The 16,312-nt window shown below is 36.0% G+C and overlaps 1 pseudogene; it reads right to left on the reverse strand.

Annotated features, from left to right (window-relative positions):
• Window positions 1–13,855: 13,855 nt before the first annotated feature.
• Window positions 13,856–13,953, reverse strand: LOC132315235 (small nucleolar RNA R71; annotated as a pseudogene).
• Between the last annotated feature and the right edge of the window lie 2,359 nt (window positions 13,954–16,312).

The raw sequence follows: 16,312 nt of genomic DNA on the forward strand, positions 1-16,312 counted from the left end.
ACATTCATTACAAGAAATGAAGTGCTCTTGTTTATGAAAATACCATAGAATATACATTTTAATCCCCAAAATATAGCCTAAATTAGAACATGCTTACAAAGGAGGGGCCTCATCACCTCCCTAGTTGGAGGTTTAGTTACCCATGGGAGCCTTAGTAGAAGGAAGAAGCTTGGATGCAGCCTCCATTTTTAAGCTCCCTTCCCTTAGCTTCAAGAACTCTATCTTTTTCTCCTCTTTTTCTCTCCAAAAATCTTGCAAAGATGAGATATATTTTTGATATGTGTGGTTCTCCTCCTTTGTAGACATCCTCTCCCACCAAACAAGGCTCAACTCCCACCCAAAAGACATCTCCAACCAACCCATAAAGATGGAAATCAGAAATGAGGGAATCAAGGTGCAAGTGGGCTGAAGTGATGGCTCCCGGAGAGCATTCTGCTCCAAGTTCGAGCGCTCTAAATAAGTACTTCGAGCACTCGAAGTTGGACCAGTATGCTCCTTTCTCTTGACCTGCTTTGCACTACTTTGGTAAAATAGCCATAACTTTCTGCTCCGAAATCCAAATGACAAACCGTTTAAAGATTTGGAAAGCTAATTCAAAGCTCTAAATACACCATGTTTTAATGAAAGTCCAGTTCTCGAGTTTGATAGGTTAAAAATGGCAAGCAAAGTCAAACTCCACTGCTAACAGAACTTTAGCATTGAGCACATTGATATTCAAAGATTGCACAAAACATCATTTTTGCTCCTTTTTGGCCAATAAACCTGAAAATATACAAAAACACGCAAATGAAGATAATCTATATAGAATAATCGAATAATGGACTTAACTAAAGTAGCTAAGGGCGTTTGAATATGCAATATTCGGCGCTTATCACTCCGGTAGTTTTTCTCCAATTTCAGAGTTTCTGGACCCGATTGCCGCCGAACTTGTTCAGGGTATAACTTTCTTCTCGAGACTCGATTTTTGATGCCGTTTCTTCTGTTGTTCATATTTTCTCATTTTGAATCTTTTTTGCACACGGAGTTTTGCTGTTTCAGCGCGTTTGCTCAAAATTCACTTTTTCGGACCCGGTGGGGCCCTTTCGGGCCACTTTTTGAGACTTACTATAAATAGGATGCCCTAAAGTGAAAAATCACTTTTTCACTCATCTTCTCCAGCTCTTGGCCGGTAGGCATGGGAGCTCCTTGTCTGCCACCCTTTCTCCTTCTCCTCCACTTGATTTCCTTAGTAGAAATCCTTCGGCCTTTACATTTAATGTTCCCCTCGACGTGCTCTACCTTTCACCCTTATTAGAACTCATTTCTGACCATTTTTCGAGTTTGGGTTTGAAGTCAAGTTGTGATTTTGATGGGGCTTCTTGGGGGTTCATGTAGATCGTGTTGTCACCGACAAAACCCTTCGGTTTCGGCGGATTCGGAACACTTTTTTTTCGGTGGGCCTTTGAGGTTTTCATCTCAAATTGAGATAGGGGGTGTTATAATTTAAATTCTTACTCTATTACATGCTTGTGATGCTTATTCAACTCAATTGCATGCTTGGATATTAAATCTAGAATTTTTGATTATTTATTTTCTAGTATGAAATTTAAATTTCTGGGTGAGTTATAACATGTTTTAAACTTGTGGCTTGACATTATATTACACCTTGATATGTTGATTAACATATATTAAAATTAGAGCATTTGGATAAGAAATGAAGATTTTATTTAATATTTATCTTGAATATAATATTAAATCATGTGGCCTTATCTAACTTGAAATCAACGTGTGATAGCATATTATATTAGGCCTTAGTATGCTCTTTAACATAGTTTAATTTGAAAGTAATTGGAGATGTTTTGAAATCTAGAGATTTTAATTAATTTGATTAACTAAATTGCTCCGAGTGTACTAATCACTCCATTTAAATTCCGACTTGATATTCTTGATTTACATGCCATATAGTTGCACATATATTTGATTTAGAATATTTGGTTAAGTTCTTAGAACCTTTCCTTTAATTAATTTTTTGTTTAATATTTAATCCCCAAGATGATAAAGAACTTGGAATTTGATTGTGGCATGATGATAAATTAAGCTTTGGTATGGTAGCTTACATATATTAAATTGGGACTAATTGCATAAAAGTTGCAAAATTTATTTAATATTTATCTTTAATGAAAGTTTAATTCACATAGTTGAAACAAGCATGAAATCAACTTGTAATGTGATATTAAAGTAGGCCTTGATGAGTTCTTTAACCTATGTTAAATTGAGGACATTTGGAGTTGATTGAAAATCTAGAGAAAAATTAATTAATGAGCTTAATTAATTTTATTTTAAGTATGTTGGTTACTTAAATTGATATTGGATGGAATAGGTTGATAATCCCTTGAAATGTAGTCCGTTTAATCACCTTGTGAGCATATTACTAATTTGATGTAGAACTAGTATTTGAGGCTTCTTGAAATGGTAATTGGACTTAGTATGATATGTAATATCATTGTCTTGCATAGCTTGTGTAAATATATCTTGTATAGGTATATAGCTTCTTAGAATATTACAATTGTTTACCTTTGAAATTAGTTACTAAATTGGGACTTATTTAGTACTTGTGGCTTAGGATGGTAATATGGTTCAATTGTTGAAAAAATATTCTTGCTATATGTATAAATTACATATTGAGGACATGACATGTCATATGCTATCTAAACTTGAATTCTAGGACATGGATTGTGTGAATTCAACCTTACTTGTACATGGAACGTGGTTACTGGCATTTGATTTTGTATAAGTTTTGAACTTATTGGTTTTGGAAGGCTTGTGAGGACATAATTTATTTGACGGCTAGGGCTTGGCTCTAGTACGGAGATAAAAGTCTTCTAAGCCATAAGTGCGCACTAGGTGGTACCTTGTGGGTCGTAATAGCCCGGAATAACTTATTCACGTGCGCATTAGGTAGTGCCTTATGGGTCGTAATTACCCGGAAACGTATGCTTGGTCTAGTGACCGCATGTCCTAGTCTTTCCACTATTTGCTTTCCCATTCAATTCCAAGTAGCTAATCATAGATTATTTGTAACTTGTGAATTGCTGCTCGCTTCGTGTATTTGATTTCCTTTAGTTTACTTGGAACTGTATACTTGCTTCGTGTATTTGATTTCATTTAGTATACTTGGAACTGTATACTTGCTTCGTTTATTTTTATCTCATTTAGTATGCTTGGACTAGTATACTTATTCATATATTCAAGCCTATTTTAGTGTACTTGAACTTGTATACTTGCTCCGTGAGTTTAAATCGCATTTACTGTATTGTGCCATGTATACTTGTCTTATGCGTATCTCGTTTAGCTTAGTATACTTGTGTTTGTATACTTGATTTATGAGTTCTCTGTGTATATCTCATACTTGTGTATATGTGCTAGATATTGCTTATCCCGTTTAATATGATTCAATGTACTTGTGAGAATGTGAACATGTAAATCGTGTAACATGTTTTTCTATGGTTTAGTATACTTGTAAATGTATGCTTGTATATCATATACCCTATTTTGATATTGATTTGCATACTTGAGCATGTATACTTGTAGGTCATAGTCTAATTCAGTTGCATAGGTAGCTTAGGATGCTCCCTGAGTCTAACCTTTGACATAGACGTTAGGTGGCATGATCCCTTTTGAAATGATTTATGTTGTCTAAAAATCTTAAAGAAATCGAGTCATGCATGCTCATTCCCTACGAATAAACTTGGTAGTCTTGTTTATTCACCTCAAAGTTACTAGGTGTTTTGCAGGTAAAGAAGATGTTGTGGGATACATAACACTCCTAGACATGCTAGAAGTCTTGAAGTATTTGATGACATTCAATATGCACATGTTAGCATATCATACTTGCCTTTGTTTATTTTGACAAAACTTGTACTCTTGATTCTGTGTATGTAAAGTGTACATAAGTACACTCTTTTCAATGTATTTGACATGTATGGCATGATGCCAAGTGCCATAGACTTTAAACTTCAAGTGTATGTATATAAACCTCAAGTTTTGCCATTGAAATGCAAACTTTTCCAACTTTAGAGGTTTGACATGTCAAATTTTGTAAATGAAATGTAATGAGGCCGTAGGCCATTGTAGCATGTCTAAAATGCAATAGTACACTTGCGTGCATGTTCACATCATCACACACTTGGATATTTTGTGAATTGAACATGCCATGGGGGATTCTAAGTGGACTTTCAGCTTTGGGTGCATAACAGGTGGTTTTTGCACTTTCTCGAGTCATTTCGATCAACCAAAATGCCATTTCCGTCGATTGAAGCCCTTTTGGGTTTCATTTGAGCATCAAAACCATCATTTCCAGTAGCCTTCTTCACTTTTTGGACCTATTTCGGTCTACTGATGGTCCATTTCGGTCTACCGAACCAACCAAGCCTTCAAAACTTGTTTTAAGCAGAGATTTAAGTCATTTTGGTCATCCAATGGGTTATTTCGGTCGACCGACCGAAATAGCCTGATCCTGAGAGTTGCTTCAGTTCTGTTCAGCACTATTATTCCGACTTCAAACTGCTATAACTTCTTATTTTCTAACCAAAATGGGGTGATTCTTGAGCCTAAATTCATAAGCTTGAAGTCAGATTAAAACTACAATCATAGTAAGAGTTATCCATATTTTAATGAGAGGGTGTCAGTTTTCGCTTAAACCGGGAAGGGGCGTTTTGTTGGATTCTTGTCCAATGTTCTTGGAACCTCTTGGAGTGTTTTGAAATGATTAGATTAGGTTTTTTTCACCTTATTTGACTTGTTTAGAGTAAATCTCCCTTCACATTTGCAAATTGACCATTTTGCCCCTGATTAACGGGTTTTGCTCGTTTTTCTTCATTTTGTCGTTTCTCCTTCGTTCGGACTCCGAATCATGCGATTCTTGAGTCCAGTGGTGTGCTCAGTGGCACATGAATCCATACATTATGAAATGACCTTTCTAACCCCAGGTTCATTCTTGTTCATTTTTGAAACGTTGCTTTCGCATTTTATTTCCTTTGAGTTCCTTGACCTCATGGAGGGTCATCTTAGGGTCTTAGAGGTGTGTTATGCCCTGTGAGATCATTATCTTGTTTCTTACTTCCGCATCTAGATCCGTTAACGGGTCAATCTTCAATTTATCGTTGAACCACCGGGTTGATAAAAATCCGGGTCACGACAAGTGGTATTAGAGCGTCCGAGTTCGAATACCTTGGACGACGTGTTTTGGGTGCATATCATGCTTATGTTGCCATGCTCTACGTGTTTAAATACTTTTTGATAGCATGCCTTGTTTGATAACATGTTTTGTTTGATAACATGTCTTGTTTGATAATATATCTTGTATAATAACTTGTTCCCATGCTCAGGTGTTTTGAGGCACCTATAATTTGTTAAGCATGTCTTATGTGTATATATGTTTCTTGATAACATGATCTAGGTGGCTATCATGTCCTAGTGTGATAACATGTCTGTGTGCTTATGTTAGCATGACCGTATGCGACGCATACCTTATACTTTTCATTCATGTGTATTGTCATACTATGTACTTATGTGCTTCTTGATAACTTTTTTTTATTTGATAACATGTTTGTTTGCTTATGTGGCACCTTGAGTAGATAGCCCATTGCTATGATGCATGCTAGCTGTTTACTTTTATGTTTGGTTTTGGCATTGTTTCTTAGGATCTGTCGTATCCCTTGGATGCATTCTTGTTTCACGAGTTTCTTCCTTGGATAGGAGAAATTCATTCTGTAAGGACCCATGTTGGGAGCCTGCTTATCTGTTTTCTTGGTTGGATGTTTCGAGACCTTAGTCTAACGATTGATACGGGTAAGGCACATGTGAGCGTAGAATCGTAATCCTTGTCTGGTGGAGTGAGACGTGGGCCAGGGAGGCATCGTTTCAATTCCTTTTCCTTTATGGCTTCTAGATCTAAGGCCATAAGCATAGCAATGCCTATGACATTGTTGTCAGAGTTTTGGGATTAGCCACCCCAACTCTCGTAGATGCCTAGTTCCCGTGGTGCTTTTGGTAATGATCATTTTCAACATTGATGTCATCCGTATCAATAGGTCTCTCAGAGTTGACCTAGTTTGGGGCATGTTATGGACTAGTGCCTTATACTGTCATGCTACCTTACTTACGAGTAAGTGTGGGCGGGTTTTGGTTACTATTTGTACTGCCTTGTCACTCTCTTCTTTATCATGTTCCAATGTTTCATTGTCATGGGATTCTCTCGATGGTTGATGTTGAGTCAACGTGCCAATTCTTTTGAGGTGTTGTCTTAGTTCATGGTTTCGCATTCCTTTAGTTGATCTTGGACTTCAGGAGTTGTCCTTTAGTGCTTTATGAGTAGTCTTTGGTTCGACCTTTTGTTCGGTCCTTGTTCTGTTCTCCTTCCGGTATGTTCCAAATTTCAGGGACAAAATTTCTTTAAGGAGGGTAGGTTGTAATGACCCGGTAATTTACCTTCCTTTCCTTTTTCCTGAAATTTTATGGATAAATTTTTTCCGTTTAATTCTTTTTTTGAGATCTGTTTCTCGTCGTTTGATGTAATCTCAAGTGCTTAGAATTGGCTTCTGAGACTCTTTCGTGTGGATTGACAACTTCCTTTGAGGACCGAGTTATTTCCACATTTTTACTTTTCGGACATTATTCACTTTTTGTCTTTTTCCCTATTTCGTCCTTTTCCCTATTCTGTCTTTTCCTCGTTTGTCACTTTGTTGGCTCAACCTCACTTTTCATGGTTGGAGTTGGTTTTTGACTTCACATGTCTTCATCTTCAGGGGTTTCCTCGAAATACGTATCTTCACTTTTGCAAGAAAGTACTCTAGTTGCTCCCGGTGTCCATAGGGGCATGGATGCACAATTCTTGGGAATTATTTTCTTTTCTTGGGGTGTTTTTTATAAATATCTTTTGGAGATATTTTATTTCAGGGGTACCTAAGAAAATATCTTTTCTAGGGCAGTTTTGCAGTTAACCCTTTTTGTAGGGGTCATTGTGTAATTAACGAAAGTTATTGTAGCCTGGATCCTCGTATGGGATTCATTTTCACATTTCTTCGAGTCGTGAACTCTTACAATTCCGCTCTGGTCGTTTTTCTCCAGTTTCAGAGTTTCTAGACCTAGTTGCCGCCGTACTTGTTTAGGGTATAACTTTCTTCTCGGGACTTGGTTTTTGACGCCGTATCTTCCGTTGTTCATATTTTCTCATTTTAAATCTTTTTCGTTCATGAAGTTTTGATGTTTGAGCGCGTTTGCTCAAAATCCACTTTTCCGGACCCGGCGGAGCCCTTTCAGGGCACTTTTTGAGACTTACTATAAATAGGATGCCCTAAAGTGAAAAATCACTTTTTCACTCATCTTCTCCAGCTCTTGGCCGGTAGGCATGGGAGCTCTTTGTCTGCCACCCTTTCTCCTTCTCTTCTACTTGATTTCCTTAGTAGAAATCCTTCGGCCTTTACATTTAATGTTCCCCTCGACGTGCTCTACCTTTCACCCTTATTAGAACTCATTTTTGACCATTTTTCGAGTTTGGGTTTGAAGTCAAGTTGTGATTTTGATGGGGCTTCTTGGGGGTTCATGTAGATCGTGTTGTCACCGACAAAACCCTTCGGTTTCGGCGGATTCGGAACACTTTTTTTTCGGTGGGCCTTTGAGGTTTTCATCTCAAATTGAGGTAGGGGGTGTTAGAATTTAAATTCTTTCTCTATTACATGCTTGTGATGCTTATTCAACTCAATTGCATGCCAGGATATTAAATATAGAATTTTTGATTATTTATTTTCTAGTATGAAATTTAAATTTCTGGGTGAGTTATAACATGTTTTAAACTTGTGGCTTGACATTATATTACACCTTGATATGTTGATGAACATATATTAAAATTGGAGCATTTGGATAAGAAATGAAGATTTTATTTACTATTTATCTTCAATGAAATATTAAATAATGTGGCCTTATCTAACTTTAAATAAATGTGTGATAGCATATTATATTAGGCCTTAGCATGCTCTTTAACATAGTTTAATTTGAAAGTAATTGGAGATGTTTTGAAATCTAGAGATTTTAATTAATTTGATTAATTAAATTGTTCCAAGTATACTAATCACTCCATTTAAATTCTGACTTGATATTCTTGATTTACATGCCATATAGTTTCACATATATTTGATTTAGAATATTTGGTTAAGTTCTTAGAACCTTTCCTTTAATTAATTTCTAGTTTAAGATTTATTCCCCAAGATAATATACAACTTGGAATTTGATTGCGGCATGATGACAAATTAAGTTTTGGTATGGTAGCTTACATATATTAAATTGGGACTAATTGCATAAGATTTACAAGATTTATTTAATATTTATCTTTTATGAAAGTTTAATTCATATAGTTAAAACAAGCATAAAATCAACTTGTAATGTGATATTAAAGTAGGCCTTGATGATTTCTTTAACCAATATTAAATTGAGCACATTTGGAATTGATTGAAAATCTAGAGAAAAATTAATTAATGAGCTTAATTAATTTTATTTTAAGTATGTTGGTCACTTAAATTGATATTGGATGGAATAGGTTGACAATCCCTTGAAATGTAGTCCGTTTAATCAACTTGTGAGAATATTACTAATTTGATGTAGAATTAGTATTTGAGGCATCTTAAAATGGCAATTGGATTTAGTATGATATGTAATATAATTGTCTTGCATAGCTTGTTTAAATATATCTTCTACAGGTGTATAGCTTGTTAGAATATTACAATTGTTTACCTTTAAGTTAGTTACTAAATTGGGACTTATTTAGTACTTATGGCTTAGGATGGTAATGTGGTTCAATTGTTGTAAAAATATTCTTGCTATATGTATAAATTGCAAATTGAGGACATGACATGTCATATACAATCTAGACTTGAATTCTAGGACATGAATTGTGTGAATTCAACCTTACTTGTGCATGGAACGTGGTCACTGGCATTTGATTTTGTATAAGTTTTGAACTTATTGGTTTTGGAAGGCTTGTGAGGAGGATATAATTTATGTGACGGCTAGGGCTTGGCTCTAGTATGGAGACAAGAGTCTTCTAAGTCATAAGTGCGCACTAGGTGGTACCTTGTAGGTCGTAATAGCCTGGAATAACTTATGCACATGCGCACTAGGTAGTGCCTTGTGGGTCGTAATTACCCGGAAACACTTGCTTAGTTTAGTGACCGCATATCCTAAACTTTCCACTATTTGCTTTTGCATTCAATTCGAAGTAGCTAATCATAGATTATTTGTAACTTGTGAATTGCTGCTTGCTTCGTGTATTTGATTTCATTTAGTATACTTGGAACTGTATACTTGCTTCATGTATTTGATTTCATTTAGTATACTTGGAACTGTATACTTGCTTCGTGTATTTTGATCTCGTTTAGTTTGCTTGGACTAGTATACTTGTTCACGTATTCAAGCCTATTTTAGTGTACTTGAACTTGTATACTTGCTCCGTGAGTTTAGATCGCATTTACTGTATTATGCCATGTATACTTGTCTTATGCGTATCTCATTTAGCTTAGTATACTTGTGTTTGTATACTTGATTTATGAGTTCTCTGTGTATATCTCATACTTGTGTTTGTGTGCTAGATATTGCTTATCCCGTTTAATTTGATTCAGTATACTTGTGAGCATGTGTACTTGTAAATCGTGTAACATGTTTTACTATGGTTTAGTATTCTTGTAAATGTATGCTTGTTTATCGTATACCCTATTTTGATATTGATTTGCATACTTGAGCATGTATACTCATAGGTCATGGTCTAATTCAATTGCATAGGTAGCTTAGGATACTTCCTGAGTTTAACCTTTGACATAGACGTTAGGTGACATGATCCCTTTTGAAATGATTCATGTTGTCTAAAATTCTTAAAGAAATCGAGTCATGCATGCTCATTCCCTACGAATAAACTTGTTAGTCTTGTTTATTCACCCCGAAGTTACTGGGTGTTTTGCAGGTATAGAAGCCTTGTTGTGGGATACACAACACTCCTAGACATGCTAGAAGTCTTGAAGTATTTGATGACATTCAATATGCACATGTTAGCATATCATGTTTGCCTTTTTTTATTTTGACAAAACTTGTACTCTTGATTCTGTGTATGTAAAGTGTACATAAGTACACTCTTTTCAATGTATTTAACATGTATGACATGATGCCAAGTGCCATAGACTTTAAACTTCAAGTGTATGTATATAAACCTCAAGTTTTGCCATTGAAATGCAAACTTTTCCAACTTTAGAGGTTTGACATGTCAAATTTTGTAAATGAAATGTAATGAGGCCGTAGGCCATTGTAGCATGTCTAAAATGCAATAGTACACTTGCGTGCATGTTCACATCATCACACACTTGGATATTTTGTGAATTGAACATGCCATGGGGGATTCTAAGTGGACTTTCGGCTTTGGGTGCATAACAGGTGGTTTTTGCACTTTCTCGAGTAATTTTGATCGACCGAAATGCCATTTCGGTCGATCGAAGCCCTTTTGGGTTTCATTTGAGCATCAAAACCATCATTTCCAGTAGCCTTCTTCGCTTTTTGGACTTATTTCGGTCTACTGATGGTCCATTTCGGTCTACCGAACCAACCAAGCCTTCAAAACTTGTTTTCAGCAGAGATTTAAGTCATTTCGGTCGTCCAATGGGTTATTTTGGTCAACCGAAATAGCCTGATCCCGAGAGTTGCTTCAGTTCAGTTTCAACACTATTGTTCCGACTTCAAACGGCCATAACTTCTTCGTTTCTAACCCAAATGGGGTGATTCTTGACCCTAAATTCATGAGCTTAAAGTCATCTTTACAATAAAACCAATCATGCTTAAAAAATCCAATCACAGTAAGAGTTATCCATGTTTTAGTGAGAGAGTGTCAGTTTTCGCCTAAACCGGGAAGGGGCGTTTTGTGGGATTCTTATCCAGTGTTCTTGGAACCTTTTGGAGTGTTGTGAAATGATTAGATTTGGTTGTTTTCACCTTGTTTGACTTTTTTAGATTCAAATCTCCCTTCTCATTTGCAAATTGACCATTTTGCCCTTGATTAACGGGTTTTGCTTGTTTTTCTTCATTTTGTCGTTTCTCCTTCGTTCGGACTCCGAATCATGCGATTCTTGAGTCCATCTTGATTTGTTTTTCATTGTCTTTCCAGTGGTGTACTCGGTGGCATCTAAATCCATACATTATGAAATGACTTTTCTAACCTCAGGTTCATTCTTGTTCGTTTTTGAAACGTTGCTTCCGCATTTTGTTTCCTTTGAATTCCTTGACCTCATAAAAGGTCATCTTAGGGGATTAGAGGTGTCTTATGCCTTGTGAGACCATTATCTTGTTTCTTGCTTCCGCATCTGGATCCGTTAATGGGTCAATCTTCGATTCATTGTTGAACCACCGGGTTGATAAAAATCTGGGTCACGACATTTCATTTATTTTATTACGTTTTATTTTTCTGGAATTGATAGATTACTTTCTCTGGGAAAAACACGTGAAAGAGGAGAAACAGAAGAACGGGCTACAGTTTGGAAGAAAAAGTTCAGAGATGATGAATCAAATGATGGAGATTGTTCTGTCTTCAAATCCGTCAATCATGAGTGGCTGATTTTTCTACTTAGGGTTGGATAAACCCGAAGCATGTAACCTAATCTCTCTTTCTTTCTTACTTTTTAGGGATTTAATTGTGTAATTAATGTATAGTCTTAAATATTTGATTTAATTCTTTCATTTGATTATCTATTTCAATATCATGTTGTCTTATATGTGTTTGATTGGTAATCAAGTTCTATACTTGAATTCATTGTTAATTGATTCTTGTGATGTCTATGTATAGTGATGATGAGTTGTATTTGTGTTTCAAATTGATGAAAAATACTTCTACTTGATGGATGGCACTACGTGTTTAGGTTAATTCATTGTGTAATTAGTTTTAAGTTCATGTTTAATTAATTTAATTTAAGTTTAATTATTTTAATTGCAATTTAATTATTAAGTAAGTAGACGATCCATACTTGTGTTTGAATTCCATACTTTTTGTCACAATTGCATTACCCTCTTGATTGATGTATGTTAAGATTGTAACTTGAATTGATGAGTCATGCTTTGAATTGGTGAATTGCACTACACTTAGTTTAATTGTCATTAAGTAGGCAATTCAAGCTTGAAATTGATGATTCATACTTTTCTTTGCAAGTGTTAGTTATATTAGAATTACATTCAACTATTTCCCCAATTAGTTAAAAGTTAGTGAGTTAGGGAATGTGCTTTGTGGTGAATCCTAAGTCCTAAGTCTCTTCCCAATCTTTTAAACTCTAATCTTTTATTGCAATCATTTAGATTAAAATTTGTTCTAATCACAAAACAAACCTTTTCTTAGCAATCACTTAAGTACTAAAGTAGAATTCAATTCCAAAAATCAATATTTTTTTAGATCTCTTTGGACGATCCCTACTTGCTTCATACTCCATAGTATAAGTGTTTAGTGGTTTTATAAATTATAAAATATGATGCCCACTTGACATTATTTCTAAACCTAAAGTCTTGTGTATTATTTTATGCAAATGCTCAGTCGCACCAAAATTTTGGCGCCGTTGCCAGGGATCTAACGGTTTAAAGAATTGAATTAGACATTATTTCTAAACCTAAAGTCTTGTGCATTATTTTGTGCAAACGCTAAGTCGCGCCATAGTTTTTTGTTGATTGTTTACTTTAAAGTCATTTTATTTTTTACTTTCTCACTTGATACTTGCCAATTAGGTACTTGAAGCAAAGTGGAGCAAACGTTGGACCTTGAAGTAATAAGAAATGTTTGAAGTTACTTAAAGACCATTTCTAAGTTTCTCTTTGATTCTTGTGCTTTAATTGTTTACCATCTTACATGTTTTGGACAGCCCAAGTGGAGGCTTAATTTGAATTGTTTTATTTTTAAGACCAAGCATACCTTCTTGAAGAAGGCATCGGCCCTTGTGAAGGCTTTTATTTGTTTGTGCATTGATATTTTTGAGGAGTTTGGGAACATCATATGTGGAGGTTAAAAATTGTTGTGCTGGTGTGTCGACTTATTCTAGTTCATGCATGGTCGTAGATCACTTAGTCGTCTTCTTGCTCTTGTAAATCGAAATCTCGAAGTTTCCTTTCAGCATTTAAGAGGTAGTACTAGGGATAGTCATCCTAATCTTCAAAATTTTGATCCTCCATCACCTTTAATGGAAGACCCAATTGAAGATCTAATTGGAGAGCTCGTTCATGTGGATCACCAAGGTGTGTACCACCCATAACTTCATAATATGGAACCCCAAGGTGCGCATCCATATTTGGGAATTCCAAGACCAATCAAACATGTTATGCAGCAACCTAATCTAGGAATGCCAAGGCCAAATGTTGTTCCCCTAATTGGTGAGCAATAACATCAATGTGTTCAAATGGAATACCCTCATCAAGGTCAAAAGGTATACCCACCTCTAAATCCTCCAATGGTCCTTAGGGATCGTTACACTCCAAATTAATATAATGCACCCACTTGCATTCAATTACCAAATTTTCGTGCTCATCATTATGAGATTGAAGCTTCCATCATTAACATGTGCCCCCTTTTCTATGGGTTAAGAAATGAAGAGCCTTATAAACATTTACATAAGTTCTTAAAAGTTTATTCTACTGTGAAAATCACGGATGTGCCGGAAGAAGTCCTTTAAATGAAGCTTTTCCCTTTCATGGTTCGGGATAAAGCTAAATATTGGTTTAACAACTTGGCACCAAATACAATCACCTTTTGGGCACAATTGCAACAAGAGTTCCTAAAGAAGTACTCCCCACGAGTTGAATCGATTCCATGATAACTTCCAATCGTGAGTTTACACAGGAAGAAGGAGAACCCCTTCATGAAACATGGGAACATTTAAATGACTTGCTACAGAAATGTCCACATCATGACATTTCTTATTGTAATTAGTTCAATGTTTCTTTTCAAGTTTATCCGATGCCAATAAGGGTATTGTTGATGCTTCATATGGAGGCAACTTTATAGAAAGAAATGAGGATGAAATTTGGCATCTTTTCAAAAAAATGAGTGAAAACTCAATGAATAGATCTTCATCTTCTAGGGGGGGTCGCCTAGGAAATGTGGGAGGAAAGAAAGTTCTATGTCACATAGATTCTTCCATGGAAATTGCCGCCGACGTCAAAAATCTTACTCAAAGTTTGATAAATTCCTTTTGAATCAAGGTTCGACAATTCAATCTTTTTTCCATCATTCCAATGAAATGTGCATGACTTGTTCTAGTTACACTCACCATACTTCAAATTGCCCTCTTGGACAAATCATACCAAGTGAGTCTTAAGAACAAGCAAATGCCGCTTTCATTCATCAAGGGAACAACCCTTATTCAAATACTTACAATCTGGGGTGGAAAAATCATCCAAAATTTACATGAAAAAATCAAGGAGACGGTGCAAACCCTCCTCAAAATCATGGTTACCAAGCAAAGTATGTTCCCCCACATCTCTAAAATCAGAATTCTCAAGGTTATAGTCCTTCATTCTATCCTTAAAATGTGAATCAATATTCTCATCCTCGAGCATCAAATTCTCAATCCTACTCTCATCCTCAGGCATCAAATTCCCAATCTTACTCAATCTAAATCAAGCGTTTCCTAAGAGTCTCGCTTTTGAAGACAAGGTCTTGGAAGCCTTAGGTGATCTTCGAAAAGATAATCAATTGTTTCACTCTCATTCTCAATCAATTGCAAAGCTTGAAGATCAAAGCGGGCAACTAGCTAATTCTTTAAATATGAGAGAGAAAGGAAAGTTACCTAGTCAAACTGAGACCAATCCAAAGGGGCAATTTATGGCTCAAGCAAGTCTTTCATCGGAATTTTCTAGAAATGAGCAAGGTCAAGCAATTACTACCTTGAGGAGTGGTAGGAAAGTGGACAATAAGGTAGAGGTACCTAAGGAGGATAGTGTACTGACGTAACCAAGTGGTTGCATTCATCCCATTCAAAATCCTATTCCTACTTTCTTGGATGCTAGTGGTTCCACAAAGGACATTCCACTATCTTCATCATCATCTCCCCAATTAGAGAAGCCTTATGAGCCAAAAGATCCATTTCCTCAAGCATTGAGAGAGACTTCATCATTTAGGAGACAAGAATGAAAAATTCACGATATAATAGAAGTGTTTAAATAAGTGAAAATTAATCTTCCTCTTCTAAATGCAATTAGGCAAATTCCACCATATGTAAAGTTCTTGAAGGACTTGTGCACACAAAAGAGCAAGAGCAAAGGCAATGACCTTAAAAAAGTGCTTCTAACGGAACTAGTGAGTTCCATTCTTCTTTCCAACACTCCTCCTAAGTTCAAAGATCCGTGTGCTCCAACCATTTCTTGTGTTATTGGAAACCAAGAGGTTCATAAAGCTCTCTTTGATTTAGGTGCAAGTATTAATCTCATTCCATACTCTGTTTACTTGCAATTAGGATTAAGGGACTTGGAGCCAACATCGGTAGTAATCCAACTAGCTGATAAATCAATAAAGAAACCCGGGGGAATTGTTGAGGACATTCTAATTAAGGTTGATAAATTTTATTTCCCAGTTGATTTGTGGTACTTGATACTGAGCCAGTCCCTAATCTTACCAATCACATTCTAGTCATCTTAGGTAGACCATTCCTTGTCACTACCAATGCCACCATTAATTGTAGATCCGACATTATGGACTTCTCTTTTGGAAACATGATGGTTAAGCGTAATGTTTTCAATGCGAGTCAACATCCTACATATGAAGACGAGTGTTTCCTAGTAGATGTCTAGGATGAACACATAGAGGAGAATCTTCCCTCTATTCTCTCTAAGGACCCTCTTGAGGCGTGCCTTTGTGAAATGTTTGAAAATTGTGGTTTTGACATAGAAAGATCCATAAGTGAGGTGAATGCTTTGATGGACTCTGTGGCCACTTTGGATTTCCTACCTTGGAAAAGCAAGAAAGAACCTCTTTCTTCACTCTCTAGTACTCCACCAATTCTATCTCTCTGTTGGACCAAGAGGGGGGGTGAATTGGTTAAAACATTACTTTATGATACTTTTTCAAAGCAACTAAACAAGCATTCAAAGATGAACAACACAAGGTTTACAAGGAAACCCTCTTAGTAAGGAAAACCTTGGTTCTTGGCCACAGCTAATATGTAATCCACTACTAGTTGTATGTATCTTGCTACACATTCAGCTGTCTCACCCTCTGCACACACCCAAGCACAAGAATAGACACTAGTTTTCATAACCAATACACACACTAGTA

The sequence above is a fragment of the Cornus florida genome, unplaced genomic scaffold (assembly GCF_030987335.1).
Source record: "Cornus florida cultivar Cherokee Brave unplaced genomic scaffold, ASM3098733v1 CherokeeBrave_3.0.0_Hap2_Chr06, whole genome shotgun sequence".
NCBI classification, from domain to species: domain Eukaryota; kingdom Viridiplantae; phylum Streptophyta; class Magnoliopsida; order Cornales; family Cornaceae; genus Cornus; species Cornus florida.